General features: G+C 45.5%; 1 protein-coding gene across 2 annotated transcripts in view; it reads right to left on the bottom strand.

The window, feature by feature from the left end:
* Nucleotides 1-19223, bottom strand: part of PLCB4 (phospholipase C beta 4) — a 1076851-nt gene that overhangs the window by 93569 nt on the left and 964059 nt on the right. The gene's annotated exons all lie outside the window — the stretch shown is intronic.

The following is a 19223-nucleotide window of genomic DNA, read 5'->3' as shown; positions in this document are numbered from 1 at the left end:
TGGTTTCCTAATGATGTAAGACTAGGTCATATAATCTAAAATGAACACTTTTGATTGGTTGAGAACTCTTGTTTTTCCCAAATGATGAAAATCCCTCCTTCTTTCCTCACTCTGACTTTCATCATTGTGAGAGAAAGACCCTTTGTGATCACTGAGCAATGGCTTCTTTAGTAGCTTCAGCTGGTGCTTCCCCACCACCTCCACCACCTCCAAGGAAGAGAGGACCACCTGCTCAAGTTGTAATTCAACAAGAAGAAGAAGAAGAGGAACAGGAGGACGAGCACGAAGAGAGGCAGTTTTTGCCTGAGCAGCCCAAGACGTCTCACCGGAAAGAAAACTTCATTTGGCAATTTTTTAAAATTCCCAAAGGTCAGAAAAAAGTAAATGCAAGATACGTAACTTGCCTTATATGTCAAGATAGACTGTCCAGAGGGACCGACAAAAAATACAGTTTCGGAAACTACACAATGCATCGCCATATGACTAGGTGGCATCCTAACAACTACAGTGCTGCACAGTTTCGGAACGACCTAGATAATCTCCCTATTATGGCCAGAAGATCTGTTGTACCGGAAGTAACGGGACCAGAGGGCAGAGAGATGGTGCCAAATATACAAATGAGATTTGGTGAAGTAAAACACACCTGCGTATTTTGCGATGGATTCATTTCCTACGGAGAAAGAAGCATCACTCTGATCAACAGAGCTATTGACTATCATATGCAAGTTTGTCCGAAACGCCCAAAATAATAAATACTTCTTTTTTTTGTTTTGTTGCTCCTGTTGAGCCCTTTACAATGAATCGTTTTCATTGCCCCCTCCAAGAAAAACCCAAAAAAATATAAAACTGTTCCGAAAAATTCAAAAACATTAAAAAAATGTTCAGAAAAATAAAAAAAAAAGTTCTTTTCAGAACTACCTCCCCGTTATTAAAAAATTGGTACAATATTTGGAACTGTGCCAACCTCTATTTCTCTTAGTTCGCTTCCTAGTTCGCTCGCTGGTACGCGAACTGGAAGCGAACCAAAAACAGTAAGTATAAGGGAAGGAAACACACACTTATGTTAAAAGAAAGACAGCTATAGGGGAGTAAACTAGAGATACTATTACCCATAATCCACTACTGATGATGTCACATATTACATCATTCATGACATGCTCAGTGACATCATCAGCAGAGGATTGCGGGTTTTTTGGCAACATGCCTTATCCACGGTTTAATAACGCTGCCTTTTGCTTTATATAAGTTTTCAAATTGTATGAAATATATACCAATAGGTCTTTATGAACCTTTAGGTAGTGCTTTTGTTCATGAGGTCTGGTCGCTTCCATACACATACAGATGTTTCAAAGATGATCGAGAAGTTTATCTGAATGGAGAGGAATGCACTGAGACGCCAGATCATTCACTAATGTGTAGGCACATACAGTTACACGATTCATGCAACAAACACCGACCAAATATGGCTTGCGTGTTGCAAGGCACGCCAGTTCCTGCTATCATCCCCACGTTCAAGTTGTTGGAAAATGGTAGTTATTTGATGCTCAATAATGAAGATTGTTCTGAGTTAATTAAAAGTATTCCTTTTATCGTAACAGTAAGTGAACGGGTTATTTGCTGCAGAAATGTTCTATTTCCTCCCACACATGAACATAGGGAGTTTTCAATCTGGCCACAAATACCAACCTTGGGACACGTTTCAACGGCATGACAAGAATAAGAGCTCTTTTGTCTCAGAGAGAGGTGGCCTTGAGTTCGGCCCGTGAAACTTTCGTACTTCACATAGCGAACACCCGTACACAGGTTTGCCTTTCAATTTCAGCAACATGTTTCCGACTATCTTTAACGCATCCTCCACAAAATCCCTGGCACACTTTTTTAAAGTTGTTACCAGTGGTCTCGTGACTTCATTTGAGAAAATCTTTGGAGTCATCCCTGCTCCCTTTCATTCCATTTTCTCCACTCTGGTTCGTGGATTGCATTTTTACTTGCATTACCAGCGGACGCTCTTGTGCTTTTTTACATTTTTAAATATGGATGTCCCTCCTATGCAACCTCCGACCCTGCAGCTGCTGACACTGTTCCGCAATCGCATGCTAGAATATTATGGCACAATGCCGTTGGCGATATTAAGCACGGCATATGGATTATCTTTTCGGTTCTCCTACTTCACCTGTGTCCAGCCTGTATTTCACTGCCTGACCTGTGATTTCGATTGGGCCATTGATTTGTGTCTCTGCGGACCGGTTTCTCCTGACGTCGACTTTAATCAGCTGATGACTCCTATCATTACTCACGAGTTGGTTTGTCCTGGCGAAAGGATTATGGCTGTGGCATTGATGCATGGACTACTTGGTCCCTGGAATTTACTGGCGGCAGCACAGTCTTTCTTGGAACACAGCTTTCTTGAAAACCCACCGAGCTGTCCTCTGATGGTGATAGAGGATCCGGTGCTGGGAGAGCACGTATGTTCTTTTCCGCTTTTAAATTGGATGGCTGAACTGTTTTCGGATGAAGACGGTGACTTCCTGTTGGAGGCTGTTGCAGCTTATTTTGCATACACAGTTATGTCATAGACCTTTTTCATGTTTCATATGCTGAGTACTAGCATTTCATTGACAATTCATTGACTTAATTGTCAAGTTTTTATTATTTACCTTGCCTATTGGCTTAAGACTCGATAAAGTACTTGGCTGTTTTATTTTTCTTTAGCATTGAATTTTCCTAGTTTTTAATGCTTTACCTTGCGGACCGTCCACATATAAACTTGCAATCTGCTCTCATGAGATGGCACTTCTATTATCTTATTCAGTTCGTTTCCGGATCATGGGGAGGTGTCATCTAGGTCCTGGATATCTTTACACCGTGTTAAGTTAGCATGGGCTCATTACCGGTTTAAACGCCATTTTTCCTTTTTTGCAACTTCTGCACACGACATTTAGTTGTTGCTTTAGCTTTCCACCTAGTAGTTCATCGTGGTTTACATGAGAATAATATGTTATTGGTCTACTATCTGCTTTACTTGTTAAACTATATCTGTACAGCGAGTGCTAAAGTTTCAAGAACAACACGATACAGAATTGTTATGAGGTCTGATCTCCACGACTTCATACTCATAACATAAGTGCAACTTCTGCCAATTCTGGGCATGAGGCGGGTTTTATATTGCTTTGCCGAACACACATACACAACAGTTGATGCGGTTCACATGAAGAGAGAGCTGGTGTATGCTGAGGTGATTCCTTCAAATCTAAGACACTAAAGTATGGGCACGCCCTAAACCAACACAAAGAGACCTTCTTAGCAAATAATATAATATGTGTATTAGGGAGGGTGAGATATAAGCAGCCGCGGGCCGTGGAGGGAGTTACGGTGAGGCAGGGAGGCGGGGAGGGGGAGAAGCAGGGTGGAGCCCTCTCTACCTTGCCCCTCCCCCTCCCCGCCTCCCTGCCCCACCGTAACTCCCTCCACGGCCCGCGGCTGCTTATAAGTGTTGCTAACTCTTATTCATTTACAGCATGTTAACATACTGTCACCATTCGCTTTTTATGTACTAGTAACTATGCTGGTAATTTTGCTACTGATAATATGTGTACTTGTATTCTCCACCCTGCTTCTCCCCCTCCCCGCCTCCCTGCCTCACCGTAACTCCCTCCACGGCCCGCGGCTGCTTATAAGTGTTGCTAACTCTTATTCATTTACAGCATGTTAACATACTATCACCATTCACTTTTTATGTACTAGTAACTATGCTGGTAATTTTGCTACTGATAATATGTGTACTTTTATTATCTAAGGTACTACGCCTGAGAAGACGGCATTAGTAAATAAACATTTCAAATACACATGTGTTCTTCTTAACTCCATGTTCTGGTTTCTAAGAAATATATAACGACCGACTGTTCATGAGTTCCACGTATCCTGAGGTACTATAAGTTCATATTCTGGATTGTCTAAACATTGAGAGTTTGTTATATCCAATGTGACACTGTACCTAGCTTGCTAAATAGTTTTTGATTACTAACGTGAGTTTTGGGACACCCTAATTCGCCGAGGTTCCAATCCTCTGTCCACAGTTCTGTGTGAGAACAGAAACCCTGCGACAGGGGCACCCCCGACCCTTGCTGGAGCTTCATCACACTTGCGATACAACTCCAGCAATGCGCCACCTTTACGGCACAGATACATCACGCATCTGTGCTGTTTTTGCCCCGTGATGCGCCGCATTGTAAATGCAGCACACCATAGGTGACGGAACAGCGGCACAGAATGACTAACACATCCCTGGTGATGCGCCAGTCATCATAAATCTATCCCTATGCTTCTTATCTTGTTAGAGATGAACCGCCATATGTATCATCAAAGTTATTTGCATTTCCTAAATAGCGAACTTTAAGGAATAAATAGCGATTCTTTACCATTCCTAGTTTGCGATGAGCTATTTGCTAATTAGCCGAATGTAGCCCAATGAAGCCCAATGTAGCCCAATGTAGCCCAAAGATGGCCGCCAGACACACAAAAAAACAAATGTAGCCCAAATATCAGCCAGATGTAGCCCAACTATAGCCCAGTGACAGAATGACCAATCAGCTTCGCAAACCTCCGTTACGCGAAGCGGAGCGCTGTTACAGATATATATCTTTTTTTGAACGTTAATTTCTCAAAATCCACTGGAGCACATATATTGAGACCTAGCAAAGGCACATCGGGCTACCAGTCCCTAATATTTTGCCAAGTTTCGTGCAAATCCATTCAGCCGTTCGATTATTATTTTTATTATTTTTTTTTGCCCCGCGGGGCCCTTTTAAAACCTCCACATCAAACCTAGGGGGTCAGCGAGGATCTACTATGCCCCCTTATAGTTATTTCCCCCTTTGTTTTGACCTCCTCTTGTCTCTCGATCCTACCGAGAGACAAGATGGCGGCCGCTACGGACTGTTTGGAATGTTGACAGACGCCGGAGAACCAATCAGCTTCGCTTCACAAAGCTCCGTTGCGCGAAAAGTCCGCGAACCAGAGCGCTAACCGGTCCGCTGTTACAGATATATATCTTTTTTTAAACGTTAATTTCTCAAAATCCACTGGAGCACATATATTGAGACCTACAAAAGGCACATCGGGCTACCAGTCCCTACAATTTTGCCAAGTTTCGTGCAAATCCATTCAGCCGTTCGGGCTAAAAGTGAGGCCAACCGCCCTATGGAAAACTCAATGTTAAAAACACGTTTTGGGACCCCCCTTTTTTCTCGGCCCCCACTGGACGAACCCCCCCCAAATTTTCAAGGGCTGCTCAGAAACAAAATGTGCCATTTTCCTGAAAATTTCAGCCGATTCCGTCCACAAACGCCAAAGTTATTAGACATAGAATTTTCAAAAAACCCATAGAGAAAAAATCCTAACTATATATACCTACTGGCGACCGCCAGTAGGTAATGCTTTGGAACTAATCTTCTAAAAGAGCATCCTCCTTATATCTATATTACTGAAGGCCCAATTCCTTTTACTTCTACGACGCTAGGGATTAAAAGGAACTCAATGCTCCAGTAGATGTTGCTTGTTGCCTTGAGCAAAGGGGATGTAGCCTTGTAAATAGTCCATTTTAGGGCCTGACAGATGGATAAAAACACAGTTAGTTCCCCATTTTTCAGTGACGGCTGCTCCTGCAAATTGGTGGGGGGGGCAGGGAGTGGGGTTTAAAAAAACAGGATACTTTACCTGTCAGCCGGCCGGCTGGCCAGCCGCCTCTGTCCTCTCCTTCCTCTTTTCCTGGCTTCTCTGCTAACAGGAAACACCCAGGCTCCCTAAGCCATTCACAAAGCTGCAATGCAGCGTTTTGATTGGTCTGAGCACCATGGCTCGGTGCTCAGATAGGGAATGGGAGCCTGGGCACGTTCTCCACCCACGCTGTAATTAAGCCTGGGTGAACAACATGCAAAGTGCGCATGAATGTTTGGCCGGCCCAAGATGGCCGGCCAAACATTCATTCGCACTTACAAAGTGTGCTCACCCTCCCCCTGCTCCTTTCGTCAGAGTAGCCCCGCCCCGCTCTGCCCCACCCCACAAAACCGCCTCAGCAAGGAAAAATTAAATGATAATAACCTTGTGTTATTATCATTTTATTTTTCCTTTCTAGCAGTGCTGAAAGGAAGTGGGGCGACACTCCTCTGCTTTAGCGGAGGAGTCACCCCTGCAATATTTTTTATGATTTTTAAACTTTAAGACCTGTTCCAATGATGAAATCACACAAGAGAACACTGACTGTGCAAAGATAGCTGGAAGCTCATTTATGGAACTTTGATCTTTCTGAGTGACATAAGAAATCACTGCTCAAACATGCATATGGTATTAAGGACCTCAATTGACTTGGCGTGAGCAACGAATAAAAAGTCAATACCCCCAGTGTGACAGTCGATACACTTCACTGTAAGAACTTTGTTTGCCTTATTATTTACAAAGTGATATCCTGGAGAAAACTGTGGTACTTGGTACCAGAGTAAACTAATATGTCTTTGCTGAAAACGCAAGAAAATCACCAATTGAGAGTTACAGGCTGAGCACCAAAATTCATATATTGATATTCACGAGTTGAAAGTCGTAATACATATAGGGCCCGATGTAGGTAAATATTTTTTACCGGTTCGTAAATACCGAATCATACCGAATTGGTATTTATGAACCGGAAAACCAGATGTAGGAAAATAATCGGTAAAAAATACCGAATCGGAAACATTCGGTATCCACACTCGGTAAATACCGATTCGGTAATCACCGATTCGGTAATCTCCGATTCGGTAACACCCATTCAACCCTATGGGCCTCCAGTCCCATAGGAATGAATGGGAGACACCGACTCGGAGATTACGATTCGGTATTTACCGAATCGGTATTTACGAATCGGTAAAATCCGATCTCGAAAATTCGAATACATGACATGTGAGCCAGTGAACCAATCAGGGACACCCACCACATCCCACAACAAAGCATCTGAGAAATCTACCAATCAGATGCAAGTAATAATAATAATAATAATAAGGGAGTTTTATAAAGGGCGCGGTTACGCAAGCTAGCGTGTCCCTGCGCTAAGACAGATAGAAGCTCATAAAACGGGCCACAGAGTCAGCTAGGTTTATCGTGCATAAAGGTGTGTTTTTAGCTTCTTCCTGAAGTCGGCTTCAGATACTTCTAGACGAAGGTCCAAGGGTAAGGCATTCCAGCCCTTCGCCACCAAATAGCGAAAGGATCTGCCTCCCATGCGAGCCTTTCTCGTCCTGGGTACCTTTAATAGGCCACCATGGGAGGAGCGCAACGCTCGCGTGGGTTCGTATCTGGAGACCAAACTCTGGAGTGGTGCTGGTGCCCTCCCATTAAGGATACGTTGACAGGTACAGAGGGGCTTAAACTCCACCCTGCTCTTCACCGGGAGCCAGTGAAGAGTCTGAAGGGCTGCTTTGGAGGCCGATCTTTTAGGACGCCTCAGAATAAGGCGAGCTGCTGCATTCTGCAGTACCTGGAGACGATTTAGCACCGTACTGGTAGCTCCAAGGTACAGTAGGTTGCCGTAGTCTAGGCGCGATGTCACGAGGGCATGCACCAGCGTCCTGCGGGCCGACATGGGAAGAAGATCTAATACCTTCCGCAGACCTCTTAGGACGCTGAAACAGACACCCACCACATGGCCTAGCTGAGGTCTAAAGGACAAATCAGCATCAAGCCAGACTCCAAGATTCTTGGCTTCCCGGCAGGGGATAGGGACCTCGCCTAGGCAAGAGGGCCACCACGCCGACGACCACACAGATGGGCCACCCCCCACCACGAGCACCTCGGTCTTATTGCCATTCAATTTGAGGCAATTGGCGGACATCCAGGTTGCCAACTCCTGCATACATGTTCTAAATTGTTCCGCCGCAAGACCGGGTGCGCGCGAAAGGGAGATTGCCAGCTGCGTATCGCCGGCGTAGGATACGATATTCAGACCGTGGCCCTCCACAATAGAGGCCACACGGGAGACATATAAATTAAACAGGGTCGGACTCAGGGACGAGCCCTGGGGCACGCCCTGTCCCAAGCAGATCTCCCCGGAATAGCATTCACCCTGGCGGACCTGGAAGCCTCTTCCCGTCAGGAAGGACTGGAACCATCTAAGTGCAGTGCCCGATATTCCTCCATTATTCAGACACTGTAGCAAGGTGGTGTGTGCTACAGTGTCGAATGCCGCACTTAGATCCAGTAGGATGAGGGCCATGGTCTGTCCCTCATCCACCCCCTGACGAAGAGTCTCCACTGCCATCAGAAGCGCCGATTCCGTGGAGTGGCGGGAACGAAAGCCAAACTGGGTGTCATGCAGGAGGGCAGCCTCCTCCACGAAATCCATCAGTTGTACATTAATCGCTTTCTCCGCAATTTTGGCCAGGTAGGGTAGAAGGGAGATAGGTCGGAGGTTCTCTAATTTTTCAAAACTGATGTTGGATTTCTTCCTCAGGGGTAAAACCACCGCCTGCTTCCAGTCTCTAGGCACTATCCCAGTCTTAAATGACAGGTCTAACAGGTGCCTGATGTAGGGTTCCAGCACAGGCAAGCTAACAGCTAGCCTTTTAGGTGTAGTGGGGTCCCGAGGGGATCCGAACTTGATAGATTTACATATCTTTAGGAGGTCCTCCGGGGGCGGGGTGACGAAGTTGGTCAATCTGTGTCTATTCCCCCAATCCCTCGGGATTTCCACGAACTCAGTCCCTGCCGTGAGGTGACTAGAAAAAGACGAGTAGATTTTGGTTACCTTCTCGGCGAAAAAATGTGCGATCTTATCACAGGATTCCGCCGAGCACTCATCTGGGGCAGTGACTGGTGTCCCACCCGAGAGAGATTTATAAAGCAGAAAAAGCTCCCTCGTGGAGTTGCCAGCCTCACTGATTCTGGTGGCATAGTGTGCAGCTTTGGACTTCCTAATTAGTCCATGATAGAGTCGCCTCTCGGTTAGATAGATCTCCCTAGTTTCCATTGAGAAAGCTACTCGCCATTGCCTTTCCACTCGCTTTAATGCTGCCTTTGCAGCCCGCAACTCATCACTGTACCACGGTGCAGTTTTCTGAGTGCGACCACCTACTTTGGCACGCGAGAGTGGAGCCGTGCAATCAAGCGCCTCGGTTATACGTTTGCAAAGGTTGGAGTTAGCGGTATCCGCATCATCCCCCCCTGGACTCCCCCCTTTGATGAGTGCTGCACAGAACTTTACCTGGGAGAAGTTTGCCCATCTCCTCCTAGAGTAATATCGTGGTGCTGGCACCAATGCTCTTGCCCCGGGAATGCGTACGGAGTACCACACCCCAGTACCTGGCCGCACCCATGCAGGTGCAGAGCAACAGAACTGTAGAGAGAGCTGGAGGGGAGACAGAGGAGCAGGCTGTACTGAGCCCAGCATAGCAACACCATGGAATCCCAGGAGGCCCAAAAGGATGGAGGTGACAGAAAGAGGAAGCTGAAATTCAGCACAAATGAGCTCCAGGTGCTGGTGGAGGAGGTTGTGCAGCATTACAGTCAGCTTTTTGGGAGACAGTCCATGCAAGTAGCAGAGTCTGTAAAGAGGAACACCTGGCTGGCAATCCAGAGCAAAGTCAATGCCCTAGGAGTGACACATCACAAAATAGATGACATCAAGAAAAGGTGGTATGATCTGCGGATAACCACCAAAAAGAAGCGTGCCACCCAGAGGAAGGAATCTGCAGCCATAGGTGGGGGGAAGAGGAGTGCACCAAGCCTCACTGAACTGGAGCAGCTTGTGGAATCCAACATGGAGCCTGAGAGCATACACGGGATTGGGGATGCTGATAGCTCAGCCAGAGCTGCAAGAAAGAAAGGTAAGATGCAGGGACATGTACCCCACCCATTCCCTGGCCCCTTCCCCAATGTGGGTGACTCACTCACAATCCAGCACACATGACAGTAGTCAACAGCAATGCATCATGGTAGTCGTAGTCATAGGTACATACATCAAAGCAGCCAACACCGAACACTGCATGCCATGCCACACTCCCCATACACAACCAGTTGAGGCATATGAAAATGTGTGTTAGGAATTTGTGTGATGAAAACACACAGCTGATCATTGTCCATGTCTGCCCACAGGAGAGTCATCGCGCAGAGCAGCGCAGGGAGGGGAGTCAAGTGCACCAACAACGGCTGCGAGGGAGAAGCCCACAGACACAGCAGGACCTAGCACTCTCCCTGAGGACACTACCACAACGCACGCACCCACAGCAATGGAGCAAGACACCACTGCACAGCCACTGTCGCCCCTGCTTTTCGAGACACAGACTCCGGCAGCACCTGCAGATGGCACAACACCAAGCTCAGGGTCCTCTGTGCATGTGAGGCCAAGGAGGCAGGACGTACCACCATTAAGGAAGTGGTGGAGGCTCCCAGACCTAGCACTCCACCACTGGCTGGCGACGCAGGGCAACAGGGGTCAATGGGATCTGGCCGTGTAAGTGACCATGGCCGTAGGGCACGTGAGCAAGACGAGGGGCAGAATGTGCAGGGGGTCTTTGCTGGCCTGGAAGCCACTATGGTTAAGGTCCAGCGCATGCAGGCCAAAGGGATCATGGCAGTGCACAGACAGGTGCACATCCTGAACAGCAGGATGTCAGACATAGATTGGGGGATATGTGCCATGGCAAAGGGAATGGAGTCCATGGACAAAGGAATGGAGTCCATGGGCAAAGGAATGGAGTCCATGGCAGAGGGGGTGAGGGACATGGGTGTGCGCATGGGTTCCCTCTGTGACAGGCTGGAGAGTGACCACCAAGAAAGGCGCAGGTATAGGCGTGAGGTCAAGCAGCTGAATCAGTCAATTAACCGTCTGGCAACTTCAACCACACTGCTATGCCGCCGGTCAGTAAACATGCAGACTGACATTGTACACTGCTGCAGTGACTTGTCCAGGGGGATGGGGAGGGTGACCTCTGCTATGGAGGTACTGCTGACAGACAACCACTGCTGGTAACACGTGTGTTGGGGACACAGAGGAGTCCCCAAGCAGGAGTGGATCCAGCACGCCTGTACAGGACATTCGTCGGAGCAGCAGACTCCATGCAGATGACACCGGCACCATTGCGCAGGTTGACCCCCAGCCCCGTGGCTCCCACAACATCATTTGTAAGCACAAACGTTAAGAAATCATAATGAACACAGGACAGGTCATAGTGAAGTGAACTTTGGCCACCCAGTGTGCAAAGTGCATTTAATTTGATTTATGTGGTCTTGAATAGTGCAGTAGTGCATATTTAAGTGAGTGTTTCAAGACATGAACATGCCTGTGTGTCATTACTCTATTAAAAATATCTGTTGGTGATTTCTGCGCATCGCAGTCTACCATCTGTTGCTGGTGCTGCTCCTGCTGCATTGTGATCGGCTTGTACTGTCCCATCATCTATGTCCTCATGATATGTTAGTTCAATCTCTGTGCCCTCCTTGGTGGCAAGATTGTGCAGCATGGCGCAGGTCGCAATAATCTTGCAACAGATAATTGGCGTGTATTGCCGTGCACCTCCACTCTTATGGAGGCACCTAAATCTACTTTTCAGCAGTCCAAAAGTGCGTTCCACCACGCAACGTGTTGTTCTGTGTGCCACGTTATAACACCTTTCGCACCTGGTGGATGGGTTCAGGTAGGGGGTGAGCACAAATGACCGCAGGGCATATGCACTGTCACCTGGGTGGAAAATGAATTTTTGATTAGTCACATACTCATGATTGCTCCTTCTGCATGGACTATCAGGGTGTCTCACACATACTTACCCAGCAGGTACCCATCACCAAAATCACCAGCCACAAGGCGTCTGTATATCCCATTGTTCTGGAATATGTAGCAGTCGTGGGTACTCCCTGGATATTTGGCTACAATGTCCGTAATTATGTTGCCAGTGTTGCAGATCACCTGCACATTGATAGAATGTGTGGACTTCTGGTTTCTGTACATGTGTTCAGTTGCTGCAGGTGGGCATAGTGGGATGTGCGTCCCATCGATACAGCCTATGATGTGCGGGAACTGTGCAAGTTGATAGAAATCGGTTTTCGTCCTTGCTAGTTCTGCAGGTGTGCCAGGGAAATTAATGTAGTGTTCCATCCTCTGCATCATGGCGTCAAGAAATTGTCTGAAAAACCGTGACAGGCAGCTCTGGGACACCCCACCTACTGTGGCTATCACGTGCTGGTAGCTCCCAGAGGCAAGAAGGTGTAGGCAGCACAGCACCTGCACATGGGGTGGGATGGCGTGTGCTTTTGGGGTTGGGTGTTCCAGATATGGGTGGAGGTCCCTGATCAAGTCCAGGATGGTTCTGGGGTGGAGTCGGTACCGTTGCAGGATCTCAGCTTCAGTCAGTTGGAAGAGGGTGATTCTCTGCCTATATACCTGCTGCTCCCTTAGCCAGACCCTCTCTCCTGCTGCCTGTATCCGTAGCCGCCTTGCAATTACGTAGAAAGCCGCCATTGTGGTTGCACTGTTGCATTTTGGGGCCTTCTTATATATCCTGCTCCTGGTTTCCACCTGCTTCCAATCCATGGTAAATACGGACTCTTAAATACCGAATTTCATGGTATTCGGTATTTTTGGGATTTGCTACATCTCAACAGGCCATTTTTACCATTTCTTATTTACCGGCTCGGTAAATATGAATTCGGTATTTTCCGATTCGGACAATTACCATTTATTCATTTCCGAATCGGTAAATATGAATTCGGTAAATTCTGAATCGTGTAATACCGATTCGGTGTTTTACCGACTGGTATTTACCGATTCGGTAGGTTTTTGGTCACATACATCTCGATGCTCTTATACCGGTCGGTAAAGGCCGAAATTACCGAATTTAGGCCGTTACCGACCGGTATTTGGCTACCTACCACGGGCCCATAGTGTGGTTTGAGAGAAGGAGTACTGTTAAGTGTCATCATCTTAGATTAAGAAGATGACTGAAGTCTCTCAATTGTGTGTCTTTTGCTGGTGTTTGGATTGAGCATATGTTTACTTATAAGAATTAGAATATGTGTGCATCTCCAGACCATTCCTTGTTTTAAGAAATGTATTGTACCCATATCCTAATGTTAAGCAGGGTGGAGTTTTTCTCCATAAAGGTGTTTTCTATTGAGGCCCAAATAATCTAAAAACTGCAATAGCTAGTAAAACGAGATTTGTGAATTGAGTAGTCTTTCCCATAATGAGATTTACAACTCATTTGTGTAAGAGTTCTCGCAGTGACCTAATGTTATTAGAGATAGAAAGGGACAGTAAATCTCACCCACGTTCAACAGCATGGGCTCACAGAGCGGAGGATCCTGATCAGCCACGGCCCATTCAGGTAAGAGTGGTGGGGCGGTGAGGCTGGGTGGGGGGGATGTATGATGGTACTACGCGGTACATAACACTGCAGTACCATCACAACGCAGCTTTTACGCTGTAGGGTGCTGGACTTAGGAATAGAATGATTTACTATTCCAACTCCAGCCTATGTACAGTAGGGAAGGTGTTGGAATAGTAAATCACACTATTCCTTAGTCTAGAGCACCCTCCAGCGCAAGTCGTGGTAACGACTTGCGTTCTAAAATCCGCGTTGTAATGGTACTGCGGTGTTATGTCCGCGTCGTAATGGTTGTTCCCCCCCCCCCCAATCCGGCCCCACTGCCCCACCGCTCTTACCTGTCCGGGCCGCGGCTGATCCTGATTGATGCATCCCGCAGCAAATGGACCAGTGTTGTGTTCCTTTTTATCTCTGTAATGATTACTTTAATGAAAGTCGACCCAATGATGTTATGTAATGCAATGCGTGAAGAGGAGCTCCATCCTGGAATGTGATGGGGAGGTAGAATGGACAGTTGATGGGGTTATGTCAAGAAGCAAGCAGCCGTATCCTGTGCTCCAGATAATTACTTCAACTGACCATCGTGAGTTCGAGTCCTATTTTCAAAGGTGTTCCAATCTCTAATAGTATTACCGAGCAAAGGAGGTCACACTAATTACGGCATGGTTAAGCTGATTTGCATAGAGTTGGTTTCCTTCTATAATTCACAAGCAAATTAGTAACATGATGTAAAAGGCTGCTTCAAATTTTGTCAGTGGCATGGACGTGTTAGCACCACAGCCAGATCCAGCATTTCCATCATGCAACTGTTTTCTGTAGCATCTCCCTCGGAGGAGAGCCCAGATGTGGACCCGTCATACTTTGTGCTTCAATCACAACTCAATAACAAAGGTCAAAACACACTTGAGGTAGCTTGTTATCTTGGTCAGAGGAGCAGTCAACTAGTAATGGAGTCAAATGCTGCTCCAATTTAGGGAAGAGTTTGACTGAATTATTTCTATAATTGGACTACAATAATAATCCAAACAGGAGAATACTGTGGCTTAAGTGATTGTCCCCCATCACTTTCTACCTAGCTGATAAACTTAAAAAAGACACCTGTATTACTCAAAAAGCATACATGTTCTTCCATCGTAAGGTGTTTATAGAGAGTCACCCACAGCGAAATCACTTAACAAGAGAGGCTTATTTTAGCATCCCCCAATTCCCATGTCTACCAATGTTATCTTCATGGGTCTGGAACCTGAAAGCGGCTCGGTTTTGCTAGCATTAAGTGCCAACCAACTAGCCAACATCCACCTCCCCCTTTATCTCTTCAATTACATTGAATAAGAGAGCACAGTCCCAATTAAAGTAACCACTGAGAGGTATCACCATCTGGGTATCATCCACAAAAATATAAAAACTAACTCCACTGTCTTCAAAATGTTGTTTGTGGTGGTGGATTCTGTTAGGAATGGCATGCAGGAACTGCAGTGGGCATTTTCTTTGTGTTGACTGTGACAGAGCTGTCACAGTACTGCTGGTGCAATTCAATATTTTAATAACAGAGACACATTTGACCCTCAGAAACAACACATTTGACAGGATAGCCTGTGGGGAATCAGTTCTGACATTCCTGTACCTTGTACACTGTAAGGTGAGAAGTGAACTAGCGTCTTTCAGGTAAGTAGATCCTCTATTGCTTTTATCTCCTCAGCCTGTGTTACGGCATATGCCAGTTTTCACTGATAAGCTTATATCGTTCCAAGAGGTTTAAAATTGTTAAGAACGAGAGACCTATTTCAAAGCGGAATCATTTACTCTTTCATAGTAAACCACTTGGTGCACTCAAAAGATGAAAATTATTAAAACATTTAGTCCGGCTAGAGAGTATAGTGTTTACCTCATCAGGGCAACATGGTAAATACTCTAGGGCACATTTTCAATTATTCTACACAATGTGGCACATCAAGGGAATTTGCTGCACTGGGCTGTAATGTGTGAAAGCGAGAGACCAGAAATGTTCCATATTTACAAAGATATGGAGGATTGGTGCTCTGTACTTGCGCAGGCGCATGATGTGCTGCCTAGCACCCATGCAGGCACTCTTGCACAATAGTGCAAGGTTCCTGTGTTATGGCCAGGATAGTTTTTGTGCAGGAAGTGATACCTTTCCGCACAAAAACGACCCAAAGAGATATTTTTCGCTTTCTATGCGAGATGCAGAATGTAAATCAGAAAGCTTTGTAAATCTGCATTAAGGAATTACACAAGTACCATGCACTTCCTTAATACATCTGGCTCTCTGTCATTGTGAGAAACTGGGTTACTGAGGTGTGAGCCCTGGTCAAGCAGCAACCACAGTTCTTGTCAGGGTGAGGCACATGCCAACCCCAAATTCATGTGCTCAACCCTCTGGTAGCTTGGCACAGATCAGTCAGGCTTAACTTAGAGGTAATGTGTAAAGTATTTGTGCAAAACTGAAAACAGTAATACAGTGAAAACATCACACAAAAAGAATCCCACACCAAGTTAGAAAAATAGAGTAAAATGTAAAAAATAAAACCAGACCATAACAACAAAATCCAATCAGTAGAACTGGAGTTTGGAAAAATAACACAAAAAGCACAAAGCACCAAGTAGGGGAATCTGGTCGCACTTTCAGGTTGACCGTGATTGAGCGCAGGTCGGCTACAGTCACCAGGTTAGGCCTGCTGAAGTTTACCTTCTTGAATTCGTACCACGAGTCCCCATTGTGTTGGAGGGGTTGAAGAGGAGCAGGGACAGCGTTGCTGGAGACTGCCGGAGTTCTGAGAAGAGCAGGTCAGCTCCGTGGGCAGGCGGTGTTGATGCTTCGTGTTGGTGGTCCCCCGCTAGAAGTTGATGCTGAAGTGCAAACAGGCAGCTGCCGGAGGTTCACGTGGAATCGTGGTGCAGGTAGCGAAGGCTCACTAGGAACGGGCTCATTCGTGGTCGCAAAGAGCCCAAAAGCTTGAATTCAGCTGCCTGAGCCACACCAATGATCCAGGACTGGGGGCACCACTTGGGGATCAGGAATTGACTGCAGTTGGGTCCAGGGGCTGGTTCAGGATGTTTAGGAGTTGTTCATGTCCCTGAGGCACAGATCAGGAGGCTAGCAGACTAGTCCTTGGAGTCACTCGCGTGTCATTGGTTCAGGGATGAAGTTGCAGGTCCACTTCTCTGTTCACCCACACAAGAGGGCAGCAGGTCAGCACAGCAGGGACGCAGTTACTTCAGAGGAGCAGACAAGCAGAGTGGCAGTTCTTTTAGCAACACAGCAATCCTTCTTCATGCAGAGTATCCAGAGGACCAGACATGTAGTGAAGAGTTGGTGTCTAAGGTCCAGGATTTATACCCAGTTGTGCCTTTGAAGTGGGGAGAAACTTCTAGAGGCATGCCTTTGTGGTCCACAGGTGCTCTTACCTCCTGGCCCTAGCTCCAGACTAACTGCAGAGGGTATGCCTTATTATTTTAAATCTGGCTTCACCATAAGTTAGGATTTTAAATTACAACTCCAGAGACACCAAACATAAAAAGGTTATCTGGTCCAATTAGGAAAATGCACTTATAAAATGTAATACGGTAACTCCAATATTATAAAATGTAATATGGTAACTCCAATATTATCCTATCCAATATTATCCTAGCCTAGCATACAAGCCTTGCAGTAGTGAAAAATAGATTTAAGTACATGTCCAACTTTTTAAATACATTATAAACTGCCCTTTGGGCTGTGCAGGTCCTACCTTCGGGGTGACTTATATGTATTAAAAAGGAAGGTTTGGGGTTGGAAAATCGTTTATTTTGCCAGGTAGAAATGGCAGTTTAAAACTAAACATACACAGCATGCAATGGCAGGCCAGGGACATGTTCAAAGTGCTACTTAAGTGGGTGGCTCAATCAGTGCTGCAGGCCCACCAGTAACATTTAATTTATAGGCCCTGTGCAAAGGAAGTGTCATTTTTATTCAGATCTTACAAGTAAATTAAATATGCCAATTGGGTATAAGCCAATCTAACATGTTTTAAGGAGAGAGCACAAACATTGTAACACTGGTTAGCAGTGATAAAGTGCACAGAGTCTTAAAAGCCAATAAAAATGTGTTCAGAAAACAGTAGGGTGAAGGCAAAAAAGTTTGGGGATGATCCTTCTGAAAGGGCCAAGTCCAGCATTATCCTTGACAGAGTACCCCTTCTCTAAATTTAGAGCTGTCCGCTGACCCAGTAGACAACTCTAGTCATTGACATGAAATATGGCCAATGTGGTTCATGACAACAAGTTAGAAGTTTGACACATGGCTACATCAAATTTGATGGCTGCCCGTTAGACTTTCAAGACCATTTAACGTGGTAGTTTTCCCCCATGGTGTGTGGGGGTCATTTCAAAGTTTTATTGTCCCTTGCCACCAGGTGTTTCATATCAATAAGGGAAAGTTAAAAACTGGCCATTCGACAGCCCACTCTAAGTTGGGCGGGTGACTAAGCAGCCAGAATTTCGATGGACCTTATTCTGTCGGGCCATTAGAAGAGTATGTCAGTACCAGTGACAGAGTAGGCTTCATCACTGACATACATAAAGTCCACCTGACTGTAAATCAGGCAGGCGGACGTTTAATTTGGCGGAGACAGTACTCTCTCACCTTTGTGACAGAGTACCCTATCTGCCAAACTCCAAATCAGCCCCAATTATAACCATTAGCTCACTTGGGGCCAGATGAATCAACATTCCCTTTTGCGATTTCTAAATAGCGATTTTTAAGGAATCGCTATTTAGAAATCGCAAAATGGTATGTATGTAGAAATTCGCTTTTTTTTAGCGATTTCTTAAAATTCCTTAATTGCGATTAGCAAATTGCTAATCGCAATTAAGGAATAATTTCTCATTCATTTCTATGGGCCAGGAGGCCCATAGGAATGAATGTGAAATTATTCGCAATTTGCTAATCGCAAATTGAGAATAATTTCAAGGGTGCAGTGGTGTTTCAAGAACACCCTGCTGCACCCCGAAAATGACATGTGTGCGCATATGGCGCACATACATGCCCTAAGGGCATGTATGAGCGTCACATGGCACCTTTACAAATTGCATAAAGTGCATTTGAAAAAGAAATCGCAAATTACCACCAACTACAAGTTGGTGGTAATTTGCGATTTCTTATCCTAAATTAGCAATTCTTTAATGGTTGATACATTGCATTTAAGAAATCGCAATTTGCGATTTCTTAAATGCTTACGCAATATTAAGGAATCGCAAAATTTGCGATTCCTTAATATTGCGAGGCTTTTTGCATGATACATACCAGTTCCCGTTTTTTTTGGTCACAAACGCTGCTATTTTGCGATTCGCAGCGTTTGCGACAAAAAAATGCTTGATACATCTGCCCCTAAGACCTTTTAGCGTCTGTGGACCCCCACTGAATCACTACCGGAATTCATGGACTCCAGTTTAAGCTATTTCAATGAGTTGAACCTCAAAAGAATGCACAAAAATACAGAAATAAGTACACATCAAGTAACTACACAAATTATGAAACATAACATTTTGATTTAATTCACACCCAAAAAAATACAACTACCTAATTTTAAGCAACATTTTGGAGTTTTTCAAACTGTAGTTTTATTTCTGATAGAGGAAGTGACGTGCTGGCTTTTAACCTACCAGTTTGCTCTTTTTGTGCACACCAGTGCTTTAATTGAGGCCACCAATAAACAACATTAGATTCTGTTTGCTGAACTTGCGCTGCTCCCATGAAACAACCAAGAATAGCAACTTAATTTTAGACTCAGATTTCACGTTTCTCAGAGCGGGTTAACATTTTCAGATTTGCATTTTGCTTTTGTTATGCATATGAACTTTATTAATCTGCTAATATTA

Source organism: Lissotriton helveticus, chromosome 6, assembly GCF_964261635.1.
Source record: "Lissotriton helveticus chromosome 6, aLisHel1.1, whole genome shotgun sequence".
NCBI lineage: Eukaryota > Metazoa > Chordata > Amphibia > Caudata > Salamandridae > Lissotriton > Lissotriton helveticus.
This window is presented reverse-complemented; position numbering and strand designations above follow the sequence as displayed.